The following is a 17,123-nucleotide window of genomic DNA, read 5'->3' as shown; positions in this document are numbered from 1 at the left end:
ATAGTAATTTTTCCGGCGTGGCACGTCAGCTTTCCGTCTGTCACTTCAGTTTTTCCCGCTGCCACGTCAACATAGCACTCAAGTGAACGATTTTTGAAAGTTATGGCACTTAAGTGAACGTTTTGAAAGTTATGACACTCAAGCGAACACCGTACAAAAATTATGGCACTTCTAGTGTACTTTTCCCGGCAGACCCTTTGGGGAAATTTCCATTCTTTTATGACAAGGTCGCTCAAGAACACAAAGGCAAATCGCACAAACCACCACCACCAACCACCTCCTCTGCCTCTTCCTCCTCTTTCAGTGACCCCCGTGACACTACCGTACGTGGCTTGCGGTCGGCGTCAGCGGACAGAAGATGGAGGTGCCGGGCTAGATATCGCGACTGGACCACGTCTTGAGAGTCCTCACTTCTTCAAGATCATTCTCTCCGACAACCTTCAATCTGGGAAGCTCGTAAGTTCAACATTTTCGCAGTCTGTTTCTTATGATTCAGCTCCAGTGTCTCGAGAGTTTCTGTCTTGGTTTAGAACTGTTGCCCTCGTGCTGTGTACAAAAAATCTGGAGATCTTTCTATGCGTTTGGCTTTGTATCAACATTTTGATCCTTGCGAAAAGAAAGAAAGAACAACAACCCCGAAGAAAAAAGTGTTCAATTTTGAATTATTCTAGATAAAAATCAGCGCTTTAACTTGGAATTGAGGATTGGTTGGCTAAGGATAGTGTGGAGTGGAGAAAGGTGTTGGGTCTCCAGCTTGTCTCTCGTCAAATGAAGCAACTATAAGTGGAAGTTGCCCGGTGACACCCTGCTTGTGTTCAAACCGATATTTCATCGCCCTGTTGCAGAACCTAAAATTTGCCCAGTGCTCTTCCTTTTTTCCCTGCACTTTCGATTTTGATGAATTTGAGTCCTGGACCTATAAGCTATAACTTGAGTTTTCCTTAATAGGGGATTCCGAAAAATTCTTAGGAAGATATGGAAAGGATTTCTCAAGCTTGGTGCTACTCAAGGTTCCGGGCAGTTTGACCTGGACTATAGGAGTAGAAAAGCGAAACAATGGCATTGTTTGGTTGTGGAAAGGGTGGCGAGAATTTATGCAGCATTACTCCATTGGTTATGGTCACCTCGTAGTCTTCAAATATGAAGGGAACTCCACTTTTCACGTTATGATATTCGATAAGAGTGCTTCGGAGATTGATTATTCGTTGAGTGGCATATCGAACCTCGGGAGTGGATTTATCTCGCCAAAGAGAGAGGATGTGGTAGAACTTGAAGTTTCGGAGGATTGCGCTCCTCGTCAAAAAATGAGGGTGGAACCTCATTCACCGTGTTCTGAGTCGAGTCCATGCTGCTCATCACATCACAAGATCTCGAAGGTGTGTCTTGTCATTTGGTGAGTCTTGTTTCTTCTTACAGAGCTCTCTCCTTTGCTAGTTCTTTTTTTAGTACTTGAGAACTTTTTGATAAGCTTGTTTATGTTGACTGATAACATTATGATTTCCGTCATGCTTATAGTGGTTAAGTAGTTACAACTTCTTTGGTGAAGAGAAGCGAATTTTTCATTTGGTCAACTTATCTAAATCTGATTTCCATGACGGTAGTTTCTTCTATTCTGCGTTAAATATGTTCATGGTAAGTAAATCAACTAATGAAAATTTCAAATTGGCGTAATCTAAGTATTTCATTGTTTTTTAAGAATAGACAGGGTCGGAGAGTCTAGAAGCAGAGCTAGCCATTCTAAGCCAGTTTTTGGTGGTTCTACAAGTTCGTGGCCTCTCTCTAGTTTTGAATTGGCTAGCAAATTTGACTCAGAGTATCCTTTTTTCAAGGTGGTGATCCGGCCAGCTCACATTAAACATGATATAGTGGTAAGATCGAGAGTTTAGTTCATTACTATTTTGGCTTTTTTCTTAAGCTGATTGGATTTCTGTAGGAAACTACATAGCGTTTTCCTTGGATCTATTCGTTCCCATTTGTTTAAACAGGCATAGATCCTCTAGGACCTCTACCCCTCATGCTAATTCTAAGAGCACAGACTTTGACGTTCTGTCTTTTGTCCTGTTAAGACTATTGATGAGAGTTGCTAAAATTACCATATCTATCTACATTTTGCTTCCTTGCTTGAATAAGGGAATGCTTCCTCAGTCTTTCTTTTTAAAGCATGGGTTGTTCAAACATGTGTCTGGGCAGGCTGTTCCTCGTAGTTTGATCATGCAGCACATTCGAAAAATCAAGAAAATCGCGACTCTCAGGCATTCAGACAGAACATGGCCGGTGAAGCTTAGTGGCTATCCTAGTGGGGCGATGTTCTCTTCTGGTTGGATGGCATTTGTGAGAGGAACTCGCTTGCATGTAGGAAATGTCTTCGTGTTCGAGCTAACTGATAGAGATGATATTGTGTTCAGAATCTACATTTTCAGCGACACAGGTAGAAACTTGATTTACATTGTTTGAAGTGAAACTTGTTCTATGCTAAAGATCTTCATCGTCGATTAAAGAACTATTCACACCAATAATGTCTCTTAAAGTTCTCGTTTTAACTCCAGGCAGGAACAAACGGTTTAAATGCATAGTGAACCATTCTGAGGTGGTATTTTGTGATCCTACTCCTCCGAGGCCTCTCACTACTCCTGAATTAGCCAGTGAATTTGATTCGGAGCATCCCTTCTTCAAACTAGTGATACACCGGGGTCATTTTAAGAGAGTGGTACAATCTTGAGCCTAATCCATCACTGTCATATCTGAAGTTTGATTACGATCTCCATCTAATCTGGCCTCGGTTTTGTGCTGATTTGGTTTGTATTGGAACCATATAACATGCTATTTTCTTTGGAGTGATCGTGGGGCATCCCAGTGGTGGAGTGACGCGGATTCAGGAAAAACAGAAGTAAAGGCTGTAATTAGGAGGTCGGGACTATCCATTCACTTTCGCGTGAAAGGATGGATGGTCACTTGAATCGAGTACTAACCTAAAGTGGCAATATATGGCAGTAATTCGTTCAAAACGCTTTGCATTGCGGGTTAAGACCGATGGCTTTCATGAGCCTCTTGAGACTAAAAGCGGGTCTGATTATGCCTATTCTTAATCCTAAATGGTTAAAGCTGCTGAAACTCACAAAAATGGCCTTATGTGTGTGTGTGTTTTTTTTAACCAAGAGTGCATGCATACGTTATTGTCCTTCTTTCAGCATACATCGATCGTTCAAATGTTGACTCATGTGCAGCATGTTCCTCGTCGATTCGCCGAGCAACATTTTGAAGAATTTGAGGGAACGGTAACTCTTAGGTATTCAGATAGATCGTGGCCGGTGAAGCTCTTAAGATTTACACACCAAACCCGAGTGTACTTTTCTGCTGGTTGGGCTGCATTTGCCAGAGAAACTCATTTATGTGTAGGAAATGCCTGCGTGTTTGAGCTCATTGATAGGGATGTTGTTGTGTTCAGAGTTTCCATCTTCGAAAATGGTGGTGAGGACCAGATTCACATTGATTGAGGTGATCATGAAATGTGTTACTCTAGGAAATTCCCAGCATTGATATGAGTTCAGGATTCTTAACCGTGTCTTCTTTATTCAGCAGTAGCGAATCAATCGAAGGAAGACTCTTGTCTGTTCTTGTTTTGTTGTTTTCCGGTGCTAGTTTCGATTCTGTACCGAAGACTCTTTCCCCGACATCCGCGTTCCATTTGTTTCACGAAAAATGGATGATTTGCAAATTATTTTCTTAAAATTGATCACTTGGCATAATTAGTCAATAAAAAATGATTTCATTTGACGACAACAGTTTTTGTCTAAACATTTTAATGGATAATGAAAATGCTTTTTGTTTATTCATTTTTATAAGCGATATAAGCAATCATTTTACTCTGTTTGTTGAGCCATATTCAAATCTACATGAATGTACCGATTCAGAAATTGAGAAATCAGTGCTGAGAAATTAAGAACTGATTTTTGAGTGTTAACACTATTAAATGCTAAAATAGCAAGAATTTTCTGATTACGGGCTCCACGTGGGCACTTACTTGGTGCTTTATCAATCAGTCCGTCATAAAATAAATTTGAAATGGCCATATTGGATTTTGGACTCCATTTATTTCGCGAAAAATGCGTCATTTGAAAAAAATATCTTTTTGAAAATGATCGCATGTATCACTTAAAATAATTAGTCGATAAGAAATATTTTCATCATCGATAACAATTTGATGCTTTAATTTCTTTTCTTTTTGTGACAGGGACTATCTGCGGGCTCACAGCGGCCATGACTGCTAGAATTTCGAGCTACGAAGCTCACGGCTGCTATGGCTGATGGAGTTCCGAGCTGTCACGCCCCGACTCTCGAGCTCGCGACATCCCTACCTTACTCGCCTCGGGTCAAGAATGATAGCGTCCTAGGTAGGCTATCGACCTATGAATTTACAGTGCATGCGGAACGTGCAAATCTCCCGGACAACAATATCAGCGGGGATAGAATAGTAGGAAAATCCACATAGTCAATTCATCAAAAACAATTTCATTAAACATCAAAAGTAGACGAATCTTAACCCTCTTGAGCTACGGAAAAAACACAACCCCATACTTCGGGGCGGCTCACTAAGACCTCAAAAAGACACGGGGTCGGGTAAGGTAAGGTTAAACCTTCGTCTACTCCCAAAAATCCTACCACAATCCTCTCGGTTCAACGTCCACGGCTTCCGTCACTACCCGAAAAATTGTTAACCACGACGGGGTGAGAAATTAATCTCGGTGAGCCAACGCCTAAGCCCGGTTAGGACGTTGATTCGCTCAGACACCCTAAAAGGCAATCACATCAGCACAGAAAAGATATTTCAATCACAGGCAACTTACCCTCCAAGCCACACGTAATGCAATGCGGACTCGACTCAACAGTCAATCAACCAAATCAATTCACCACTGCAAAGCATCACAGCACTTGCATGCACAGGACACCACACGCAGTCCATTTATTATCAGATCCGACCCGTAGATCCAGCACACTAGTCAGTTGGTGCTCTCCCGGCGAGACCAGGCATCGTCCCTTACTTCCGGCGACGGCGTCCGATAGTCCATGTGACTCCACTCGACCAACCAGAAGACAATGATTGTCGACACGGCACGGAGCTAACAGGAATCCTTAAAAGGCCTCGGCCCATCACAAGCTGCGACCGGCAAACGTACAACCAGAAGACAATGATCGACGCGCATCCAGCAACGAGAAGACAATGATTGCCGGGACCGAACGACCAGAAGACAATGATCGTCGGAATTATCCCATTATGTGACCACTCGAGCACTTCGACAACCAGCCAGTTCTTTTCTTGGATTTAGGTCGAATGCTCACACTCGCATGTTCAAATACTTGGCCCAAGGCCGTTTTCGTGCAAAAATATGCAATTTTATCTCATACGTGGTCACATGAATGCGCAATTTAAATCGACCGACATACCGGACAATTTGGGGCGATTATCCTCTAATCGGACCCCTATGGCAATCAACAACCAAACTGGCACTCACGGCCAACAATTTAATAATTCAATTAATCAATTGCGGCCAGTCAATTATTAATCCCAATTTCAATTCCCATTGCGCACTCGTCTACGACCTATCGCTCGCTCGCGATCAATCAATACAATCAATCAAATCGATCAATTCTAATCTAATCGGGCATAAAATCCTAACTAATTAGACTAACTTAACCAATTAGGGCCATTGAACCTAAACCAAGTTTCTAACCTATACCGGCCCTAATCGAGCTACCTAAACACCTAATAATCTAGTTAATCTAGTCCGAACGTAATTAGCGTCCTAACCAAGAGTTAGGGGCTAACTCACAATTTTTAATTGCTCGGGCGGTCTCAACTCGAGCGGCGGCAATGCGAACTCGACCCGGCCCGATGGCGGCGACGAAACACAGCTCGATCCACTTAACTCCGGGCTTCTAATTTGGTCAAAGGCGGGCCAAAGACCTGGCGACACTTCAGGAAGGTGGTATGGGGCTCGAGGGTGGCGACCGGTGGCCGGAGCTGGCCGGAACAGTGGCCGGCCGGCGTGAACAGTGCTCGGCCAGAGCAGGAGCAGCAGCAAAACAGAGGCGTTCGGGGCTGTTTTTGGGGGTTTCGGGCTGTGGAAAGCTTGGGGGAAAGTTGGCCAAGGTCGGGGGGTGTCTGGGGAAGCTGTGGGTGGCGGCGACGGCGCCGGTGGATGGCCGGAGGCGGCCGAACCACGGCTGGACAGAATCGGCGCCAAAACAGGGGAATTTCGGGCAAAACAGGGGAGGGCGAAATCAGGCTCAATCCGAGCTCTACGGGCGGCGATAGGCTCCCAACGACTTCGTGGAGCTGAGAGAGGTTGAGGGTGACCGTTTAGGGTGGTCGGCGGGCGGTGGGTCACGGCGGAGGAGGCCGAAACAGCGGCGCGAACCGGCGACGCGAAAACAGGGGATGTTGGGCGTCGGGTCTGTTCGGGGCTAAATCAGGACGACGCGGGCGGCACACGGCGGTGGGGTGGTGTCTAGGGGTCGAGGGGGAAGTGAAGTGGTGGTGGGTGGTGGTCGGAAGGGCTTAGGGCGGCCGGAGTAGCCCAAAACCAAAGCTGGAACCGAAACAGAGCGGAGGGGGTCGCCGGGGCTGTCTCGACTCCGGCGGCGGCGAACGGTGGTCGGGGAGGTGGCGTCGAGTTGGTGGCAAGGCGGTGAGGCGGCGGTGGTGTCAATCGGGGCTGGGGTCGCGTAAAAATGGCCGGAATGGAAGAGGATGGGTGTTCGGTGAGGGTGTCCTTCGCGCGAGCAACAGAGGAAGAAGAAGAACAACGAGAGAGAGAGAGAGAGAGAGAGAGAGAGAGAGAGAGAGAGAGAGAGAGAGAGAGAGAGAGTCACGTGGGCAGCTGGAGAATAATTGACCGGATTTGATCGAGTGGGGCCCACAGGTCACTCAAAATTAATGATTTTTGTCCCTTCTGCATAATATCCGAGGGTGGTTACGTAATTTGACAAATCGGGACTGATCGGATTTTTGGCTCAACCGATTGGGGATAAAATTAGGAATTTCACGGGCTAGGTTCGGTCCGGAAAATTTTAGGCGCGAGGATTAAAAATCCTAAGTCGCGGCGACCACAGATTCGAGACCCAATCGAAACCGAACAAAATTTCGGAATTAGTCCAAATTCGTCACTTTCTACCTTTCGATCCAAAAATTTGCGCCGACTAAAATTCAATTATCTTCCTTTTTATTGAATTCGGGCAAATTTAAAAAGTCGAAATTTCCCGGGCGTCACAACTCTCCCCTCCTTAGGAAAATTCGTCCCCGAAATTACGAAAGAGTCATAATTCTTCAAAAAGATACGGGTAGCTATTCTTCATAACTTCCTCGTTCTCCCAAGTAGCTCCTTCGGTCCCATGGTGTTGCCACACCACCTTGACTAGTGGAATCGTCTTGCTCCGGAGCACTTGCTCTTTCCTATCCACGATCCCGACTAGCTGTTCCACGTACGCGGCTCGCTCATCTAGCTCAATTTCTTCATAACTCGGGACATGAGCGGGGTCCGGTTCGTACTTTCTTAACATCGGGGTCCGGTTCGTACTTTCTTAACATCGACACGTGGAATACATTATGCACTTGGGCCGGTCTTGGCGGCAATGCAAGACGATATGCCAGATTTCCAATTCGCTCCAAAATCTCGAAAGACCCGACATACCTAGGGCTCAACTTTCCTTTCTTGCCAAAACGGGATGTCCCTCTCATAGGTAACACCTTGAGAAAAACATGATCGCCCACTTGGAATTCAAGAGGTCTGCGCCTCCAATCTGCATAGCTCTTCTGACGACTTTGAGCGGTCCTCGATGCATTTCTGATAATCTTGGCAGCTTCCATGGGCCGTTGTACTAACTCGGAACCGGTGATTCTTCTTTCGCCTACTTCATCCCAACAGATTGGCGTCCCGCACGCTCTACCATACAACGCTTCAAATGGCGCCATCTTAATACTCTGCTGATAACTATTGTTGTAGGCGAACTCAACCAAATGCAATTGCTCTTCCCAACCGCCCTTAAAATCCAAGACACAAGCTCTTAGCATATCCTCTAGAGTCTGTATCGTCCTTTCGGATCGACCATCTGTCCACGGATGATAGGTTGTACTGAATCGCAGCTTCGTTCCCAAAGCGGTTTGCAGACTCTTCCAAAATGTGGCGATGAACTTGGGATCACGATCTGAAGTGATCGCCACCGGCACTCCATGCGGTCTCACAATGTGCCTCACATACGCTTACGCATATCTGTCCAAGGCAAAATCTTTTCTCACTAGAATGAAGCGCGCCGACTTCGTCAATCTATCTACCACAACCCGGATTGAATCATGCCCTCTCTGACTTCTTGGCAATCCCATCACGAAGTCCATTGTGATATGCTCCCATTTCCACTCCGGAATCTCCAAAGGCTGCAGCAGTCCTCCAGGCTTACAATGCTGCGCCTTGACCTACCGACAGGTCAAACACTTAGCCACATGCTTGGCTATATCCGCCTTCATTCCATTCCACCGGTAGTGTTGCTTCCGATTCTAATACATCTTCGTACTTCCAGGATGGATACTATAACCGCTACGATGTGCCTCCGATAAGATATCCTCCCTTAAACCTTCATCGACCGGCACAACTAGTCGTCCTCTAAACTTTAGTATCCCATCCTCGACCACTTGAAAATCGACCCTTCGCTTAGCTGCGTCTTCTTGAAGGATCTTCCGAACAGTAGGGTCCGTCGACCGTAGGGTCTTTATTCTAGTCTGCACTTCTGGCTCAATTCTCAATGTAGCCACCGGACTCGACAGACGACTCATCTCCAACTTAAAATCCGAGTCTCTTACTTGCTCAAGCAGACGCCATTCACTCACACATAATTGAGCAATCGCTGATTTTCTACTCGGGGCATCTGCAACCTTATTCGCCTTGCCTGGATGATACAGTATCTCGCAATCATAATCCTTGAGCAGCTCTATCCATCGACGCTGCCTCATGTTCAACTCTTTACGAGAGAACAGGTACTTCAGGCTCTGATGATTGGTATACACCTGAAAACTTTCTCCGATCAGATAATGCCTCCAAATCTTCAAGGCGAACACGACCGCAGCCAACTCCAGGTCGTGCGTCGAATAGTTCAACTCGTGGGGTCTTAACTGGCGAGATGCATATGCTACAACCCTTCCATGTTGCATTAGCACGCAACCTAGACCTTTGAGAGACGCGTCACTATAGATCTCAAATCCTCCAGGACCGGACGGAATAGTCAACACCGGAGCCGTAGTCGACTTATGCTTAAGCTCTTGAAAACTATGCTCGCACTGGTCTGTCCATTCATACTTCACATCCTTCTTCAACAGCTTAGTCATAGGCGAGGCTATAGCTGAAAACTTTTCCACGAATCGTCTATAGTAGCCAGCCAATCCCAAGAAGCTTCTAATCTCGGTCACTATCGTCGGTCTTGGCAAGTCTATGATTGCCTCAATCTTGGATGGATCCACTTCAATTCTCTCGCTTGAAACCACATGGCCTAAGAACGCCACATGAGCCAACCAAAACTCACACTTACCGAGCTTGGCAAAAAGGCGATGCACTCTCGTAGTCTCCAACACTATCCTCGGGTGTTGTTCATGGTCTTTAGAACTCTTCGAGTACACCAGGATATCATCTATAAACACAATGACGAATCTATCCAAGAATTCCTTAAAAACTCTATTCATCAGGTCCATAAAAGCGGTAGGAGCATTCGTCGACCAAACGGCATCACTTGTGAACTCATAGTGTCCATAATGCGTCCCGAATGCCGTCTTCGGTATATCTTCTTTCCTAATCCTCAACCGATGGTATCCCGTCCGTAGATCAATCTTAGAAAACACCGATGCTCCCCGCAACTAATCAAATAGATCATCAATTCTAGGCGGTGGGTACTTATTCTTGATCGTCACTTGATTCAACCGCCTGTAGTCTATACACAACCTCATAGACCCGTCCTTCTTCTTGATGAACAACACGGGTGCTCCCCATGGCGATGCAGTTGGGCGGATAAACCCTTTATCCAACAATTCTTGCATCTGCACCTTAAGTTCCTTCAGCTCTGACAATGCCATCCTATACGGCACCTTAGAGATTGGCTCCATCCTTAGAGTTAACTCTATCACAAACTCTATTTCCCTTTCCGGCGGCAATCTAGGCAATTCTTTAGGAAAAACGTCCGGAAACTCACATACTACGCTAATATCCTCCAACTTAGTTTCCCCAATAGACATATCCACTACCGCAGCCAAATAACCTTGGCAACCACTCTCCAACAACCGAGTCGCCTCTAGCGATGAAATTACTACGATCGAGGTTCCTCCTCGATTTCCCACAAATTCAAAACTGGCCCCATCCAACGGCCTAAATTGAATCGCCTTACGATAGCAATCCATCGTGGCCCTTTGCTTCGTTAACCAATCCATTCCCACGATCGGATCAAAATCGTACATCTCCCGTACAACCAGATCTATCTCACTCTCGTGACCATCAACTACTAATCTACAACCAGGACAGCCTACTGCAGCTATTACGCTATCCTTTAAAGGTGTAGATACCTTAACAACCACATCTAATGGTACCACAATCAATCCGGATAATCTAACAAATTGATCCGCAACAAAAGAATGCGTAGCACCGGGGTCAAACAAAGCATAAGCTACGCTATTCTGTAGAAGGACCGTACCTGTGACGGTCGGCGAATCCTTCGCCTCATCTCGGGTGATTGCAAACACTCGTCCTTGCGCCCGAGGTCGGTTACGGTGATTTGGTGGCGCGATCCTTCCAACTTGGCCCCCGAGTGGCCTAGCTTGTTGCCTCTACGGGCAATCTCTCACCAGATGGCCTCGCATGCCACATCCAAAACAAACTCCACGCATTCCACACGGACCAAATCCATGCCTTTGATTGTACAAGCGGCAGACATCATCTCTGCGAGGCATTGGCTTACTAATCGCTCCTCGGCGATTGGGCGGAACATTGAATCTATTACCTTGCATCGGCCTCTTCCCTTGCCGAATATCTCTTCTATTCGAGGGCGCGAACCGCGATCCGGATGCGGCAACCCTTTCTATCAGATCCTGTTCAACCATCCGAGCTCTCTCATAAAGATCATTGTAGTCCTTCGGGTTGAATGGTATCAGCACACTCCCGATCTCGGGCTTCAGCCCATCTCTGAACCTTCTGGCCCTATCCACGGGGTCTTCAACCAATCTCGGAGCATACTTGGACAGTTACGCAAATCTGGCCTCATACCGATCCACTGTCATCCGGTTCCGACGTAGGCGAAAGAACTCTGCCATCTTCTGTTCTCTCGCGGTGTCGAAAAAGTACTTTCCATAAAAAGCTCCCACGAGGGCATCCCACGTCGGGACTGTACCCTCGGGAAACGCTCTGTCCTTGGTAGCTCTCCACCATGTACTTGCGTTCCCTTGCAACCGGTACACGGCTAGGGTGACCTTGTCCTCATTAGTACACCTCAATAAGTCAAAAGCTTTCTCTAGCTCCTCAATCCACGAAGTGGCAGCTTCGGGATCTCCACTCCTAGAGAACTTGGGCGGCTTCAGCTTAAGAAATTGCTCCACCAACCTTTGAGCCAGGTACCCATCATTTGCAGCTCCAACCGGTTGATTCACAGGTTGGGCTCCAGCAGCGGCGGCGGCAGCGGCATTCTGATTCCTCACTTGCTGCCCCATCAAGTCTCCAATAGCTCCCAGAGCTTGTAGAATTCCAGCCATAGTTGGCTCTTGTCCAACCGGCTCAGCAGCGTGCGGCGCTCTTTCTTCCTCCAGAATCTCCCCTATCGGCCTAACGGGCCTAGTTCGAGGTCCTCGGGGTACTCTTCTACCACGCTCGCTCATTTTACAGGCAAATTACGGAGTCCCGCATACCCCATAGCAAGCGCGGTCAGAAGGCGACCCCACAACTTAAAGCTCAGAAATCAACAATCACATGCATGACGAATATTAGCCCACTAACTATCCCAATTTCAATCGCTCCTTATCACTCCGGGCCAATGACCGGATGGATCAGGCTGACCTTGCTCTGATACCACCTTGGGCGGGGATGTCACGCCCCGACTCTCGAGCTTGCGACATCCCTACCTTACTCGCCTCGGGTCAAGAATGATAGCGTTCCGGGTAGGCTATCGACCTATGAATTTACAGCGCATGCGGAACGTGCAAATCTCCCCGACAACAATATCAGCGGGGATAGAATAGTAGGAAAATCCACATAGTCAATTCATCAAAAACAATTTCATTAAACATCAAAAGTAGACGAATCTTAACCCTATTGAGCTACAGAAAAAACACAACCCCATACTTCGGGGCGGCTCACTAAGACCTCAAAAAGACACGGGGTCGGGTAAGGTAAGGTTAAACCTTCGTCTACTCCCAAAAATCCTACCACAATCCTCTCGGTTCAACGTCCACGGCTTCCGTCACTACCCGAAAAATTGTTAACCACGACGGGGTGAGAAATTAATCTCGGTGAGCCAATGCCTAAGCCCGGTTAGGACGTTGATTCGCTCAGACACCCTAAAAGGCAATCACATCGGCCGAGAATAGATATTTCAATCACAGGCAACTTACCCTCCAAGCCACACGTAATGCAATGCGGACTCGACTCAACAATCAATCAACCAAATCAATTCACCACTGCAAAGCATCACATCACTTGCATGCACAGGACACCACACGCAGTCCATTTATTATCAGATCCGACCCGTAGGTCCAAGACACTAGTCGGTTGGTGCTCTCTGGCGAGACCAGGCATCGTCCCTTACTTCGGCGACGGCGTCGATAGTCCATGTGACTCCGCTCGACCAACCGTAAGACAATGATTGTCGACACGGCATGGAGCTAACAGTAATCCTTAAAAGGCCTCGGCCCATCACAAGCTGCGACCGGCAAACGTACTGACCGAAGACAATGACCGACGCGCATCCAAAGAACCGTAAGACAATGATTGCCGGGACCGAACGACCGTGAAGACAATGATCGTCGGAATTATCCCATTATGTGACCACTCGGGCACTTCGACAACCAGCCGATTCTTTTCTTGGATTTAGGTCGAATGCTCACACTCGCATGTTCAAATACTTGGCCCAAGGCCGTTTTCGTGCAAAAATATGCAATTTTATCTCATACGTGGTCACATGAATGCGCAATTTAAATCGACCGACATACCAGACAATTTGGGGCGATTATCCTCTAATCGGACCCCTATGGCAATTAACAGCCAACCGGCACTCCACGGCCAACAATTTAATAATTCAATTAATCAATTGCAGCCAGTCAATTATTAATCCCAATTTCAATTCCCATTGCGCACTCGTCTCTGACCTATCGCTCGCTCGCGATCAATCAATACAGTCAATCAAATCGATCAATTCTAATCTAATCGGGCATAAAATCCTAACTAATTAGACTAACTTAACCAATTAGGGCCATTGAACCTAAACCAAGTTTCTAACCTATACCGGCCCTAATCGAGCTACCTAAACACCTAATAATCGAGTTAATCTAGTCCGAACGCAATTAGCGTCCTAACCAAGAGTTAGGGGCTAACTCACAATTTTTAATTGCTCGGGCGGTCTCAACTCGAGCGGCGGCGATGCGAACTCGGCCTGGTCCGATGGCGGCGACGAAACACGGCTTGATCCACTTAACTCCGGGCTTCTAATTTGGTCAAAGGCGGGCCAAAGACCTGGCGACACTTCGGGAAGGTGGCATGGGGCTCGAGGGTGGCGGCCGGAGCTGGCCGGAACAGTGGCCGGCCGGCGTGAACGGTGCTCGGCCGGAGCAGGGGCAGCAGCAAAACAGGCGTTCGGGGCTGTTTTGGGGGTTTCGGGCTGTGGAAAGCTTGGGGGAAAGTTGGCCAAGGTTGGGGGGTGTCCGGGGAAGCTGTGGGTGGCGGCGACGGCGCCGGTGGATGGCCGGAGGCGGCCGAACCACGGCTGGACAGAATCGGCGCTGAAACAGGGAATTTCCGGGCAAACGGGGAGGGCGAAATCGGGCTCAATCCGAGCTCTACGGGCGGCGATCGGCTCCCAACGACTTCGTGGAGCCGAGAGAGGTTGAGGGTGACCGTTTAGGGTGGTCGGCGGGCGGTGGGTCACGGCGGAGGAGGCCGAACAGCGGCGCGAACCGGCGACGCGAAACAGGGGATGTTGGGCGTCGGGTCCGTTCGGGGCTAAATCAGGACGGCGTGGGCGGCACACGGCGGTGGGGTGGTGTCTAGGGGTCGAGGGGGAAGTGAAGTGGTGGTGGGTGGTGGTCGGAAGGGCTTGGGGGCGGCCGAGTAGCCCAAAACCAAAGCTGGAACCGAAACGGAGCGAGGGGGTCGCGGGGGCTGTCTCGACTCCGGCGGCGGCGAACGGCGGTCGGGGAGGTGGCGTCGAGTTGGTGGCAAGGCGGTGAGGCGGCGGTGGTGTCGATCGGGGCTGGGGTCACGTAAAAACGGCCGGAATGGAAGAGGATGGGTGTTCGGTGAGGGTGTCCTTCGCGCGAGCAACGGAGGAAGAAGAAGAACAGCGAGAGAGAGAGAGAGAAAGAGTCACGTGGGCAGCTGGAGAATAATTGACCGGATTTGACTGAGTGGGGCCCACAGGTTACTCAAAATTAATGATTTTTGTCCCTTCTGCATAATATCCGAGGGTGGTTCCGTAATTTGACAAATCGGGACCGATCGGATTTTTGGCTCAACCGATTGGGGATAAAATTAGGAATTTCACGGGCTAGGTTCGGTCCGGAAAATTTTAGGCGCGAGGATTAAAAATCCTAAGTCGCGGCGACCACGGTTTCGAGACCCAATCGAAACCGAACAAAATTTCGGAATTAGTCCAAATTCGTCACTTTCTACCTTTCGATCCAAAAATTTGCGCCGACTAAAATTCAATTATCTACCTTTTTATTGAATTCGGGCAAATTTAAAAAGTCGAAATTTCCCGGGCGTCACACGAGCCACGAAGCTCGCCGAGGCCGTGGCCACTCAGCATGATGACGAAGCAGAGAAAGGAAACAGACAGAGCTCTGTTTTTGTTCACTATTCTCTAGTGGGATGGCCGGAGCGTCAATCAAGCTTGTGAGCTTTTAGGTGAATAGTGCCATATGGCACGGCCGTCGTCGTCCCTCTCTCTCCTCCCTTGCTTGTCCCCATCTCTGTTTGCTCGCGTGCTCTGCTCCGTCATCATGTGATCAAGGTGACCATGGCGATCGCGAGCAAGCGGCACGGAGCTCGTTTCGTGCTCACTACGATCGGGAGCATGGAGCATGCGCGGCCCGCTAGAGGCTTAGAGCTTGAGCGGCCGTGGCCGCCTCTCTCGCTCTCTTATGCTTGCTTGTTTCGCTGAAAGTGAGATTTTCCGACAATATTTTCGAGAGAATGGAAAATGACAAATTTTTCACTGTTTGACTAAAACTTAAAAATGAATTAGTAAAATATTTTTCGCCCTTTGGTATTGAAAATCTAATTTAATTGTCTAGGGGAAATTTATCAAAAAAATTGAATTATTTATTATTTTCTTCTCTATTTTCCTTTTTCTCTCTTCCTCGGTTGATCGCTGGCCACGACGGTAGCTTGCCAGAAGTGAGGGACAAGCATGCCCAAGACCGACGACCTCATCCCTCATCTGTTGGCTCGTAAGCTGCGGTCGCTCTTCGTGTTTGATCATACTATTTTTGGTGTCGCTCGCTCTCATCACAACTTAGTTGTGAATCTCGAGCTTTGTCATAAGCTCACGGCATCCAAATTTGAATTCTTGGAGGTTTTTTCCTTTTGCTTTACAAACTTGGAGCTAAAAGCTTTTGAATTCGTCCTAATTTGAGTGAAATCGGCGGGTCGTCGAGGCAAATTTGAGTACGGGGACGTGATTTTGGCTTTTGCAGTCGGGTTGTAAAATATGAGCTAGAGATTGATGGGACAAGGCGGGGTTGCTAAGTCTTCTTCAAAGAAGCAGCAATCGGACGCAGCCATGGGGACCGGGGGAGAGTAACACGAGAAAGAGAAGGGGAGTGGCAATATTTTCCTCTTTGAATGTGTTTTTTCATTGATTGAAAATGTTTTTCTTGACTACTTTGTTTTTGTGAATTAAACGCCAAAAGTTCAAAAAAAGATTTTCCTAAAAGTTATTTTTTGTTATATAAATGGACCTAGTTTTGTGTTTTTGCAATTCTTTTTCTCTTTGTTTGACCCAAAAAATTTCTTTTTTCTCTTTCTCTCTTAGTTTTTCTTTCCCTTATAATTTATGTTGTCCGATGTGGCAATACCATCTCCTTGAATAACTAATGGCGACTTGGACGACCGCGATAGATTTGAGAATCAAGTGAAAGTTGAGGATATATTTCGTGAAAAAAAAAATTAGAGATAGATTTGAGATTATAACTAAAGTTTTGAATTTCTTAGGGAATGAAGCCAGATCGAGGATGTGGCGTTTAATCCGATAAGATAACTCTACACGACACTTGGGCAAGTAATGATTTTCTATAGAGAATTCTCGATTTATGGAAATAGAGTAATGGAGGCTATATTTGATTAAACAATAACTTCATATGCCTCCTTACCGCGGACTGGATTGATGTTTGGAATTTTCTGTTTGAAGTAACTAATTTGTGCCTTTTCAGGAAATAAATATTACATAGTTTTATCATTTGTCGACAATAACATTATCAATCTCGGTAAGGTTCTTTTATGAGAAGGTCGCCTCAGGAAGTAACAAAGGCAAATCGCACAAACCACCAACAACCACCTCCTCCGCCTCCTTCTCCTCCTCCTTTAGTGACCCCCGGGATGCTACCGTACTTGGCTTGCAGTAGCCGTTGGCCGAGAGAAAATGGATGTGCCGAGCTAGATGTCGCAAAGATCTTCTACCGAGCATGCTAATTCTAAGATCAGAGACTTCGACATTTTGACTTTTTTCCTGTTAAGACTGTTCATGGAGTCGCTAAAACTACCATATCGGCCTACATTTTGCTTGCTTTCTTGAATAAGGGAATGCTTCCCCAGTCCTTCTTATAAAGCACGGGTTATTCAAACGTGTGTGGGTAGAATGTTCCTCATGGTTTCATCAGAAGGCACGTCCGGAAA

General features: G+C 47.1%; 1 pseudogene; it reads left to right on the top strand.

Annotated features, from left to right (window-relative positions):
* Window positions 1–219: 219 nt before the first annotated feature.
* Window positions 220–4,305, top strand: LOC125315336 (annotated as a pseudogene).
* Window positions 4,306–17,123: the final 12,818 nt, after the last annotated feature.

Source organism: Rhodamnia argentea, chromosome 5 (genome assembly GCF_020921035.1).
Source record: "Rhodamnia argentea isolate NSW1041297 chromosome 5, ASM2092103v1, whole genome shotgun sequence".
Lineage (NCBI taxonomy): Eukaryota > Viridiplantae > Streptophyta > Magnoliopsida > Myrtales > Myrtaceae > Rhodamnia > Rhodamnia argentea.
The sequence above is the reverse complement of the archived record's forward strand: the minus strand, read 5'-3'. Positions and strand labels throughout refer to the sequence as shown.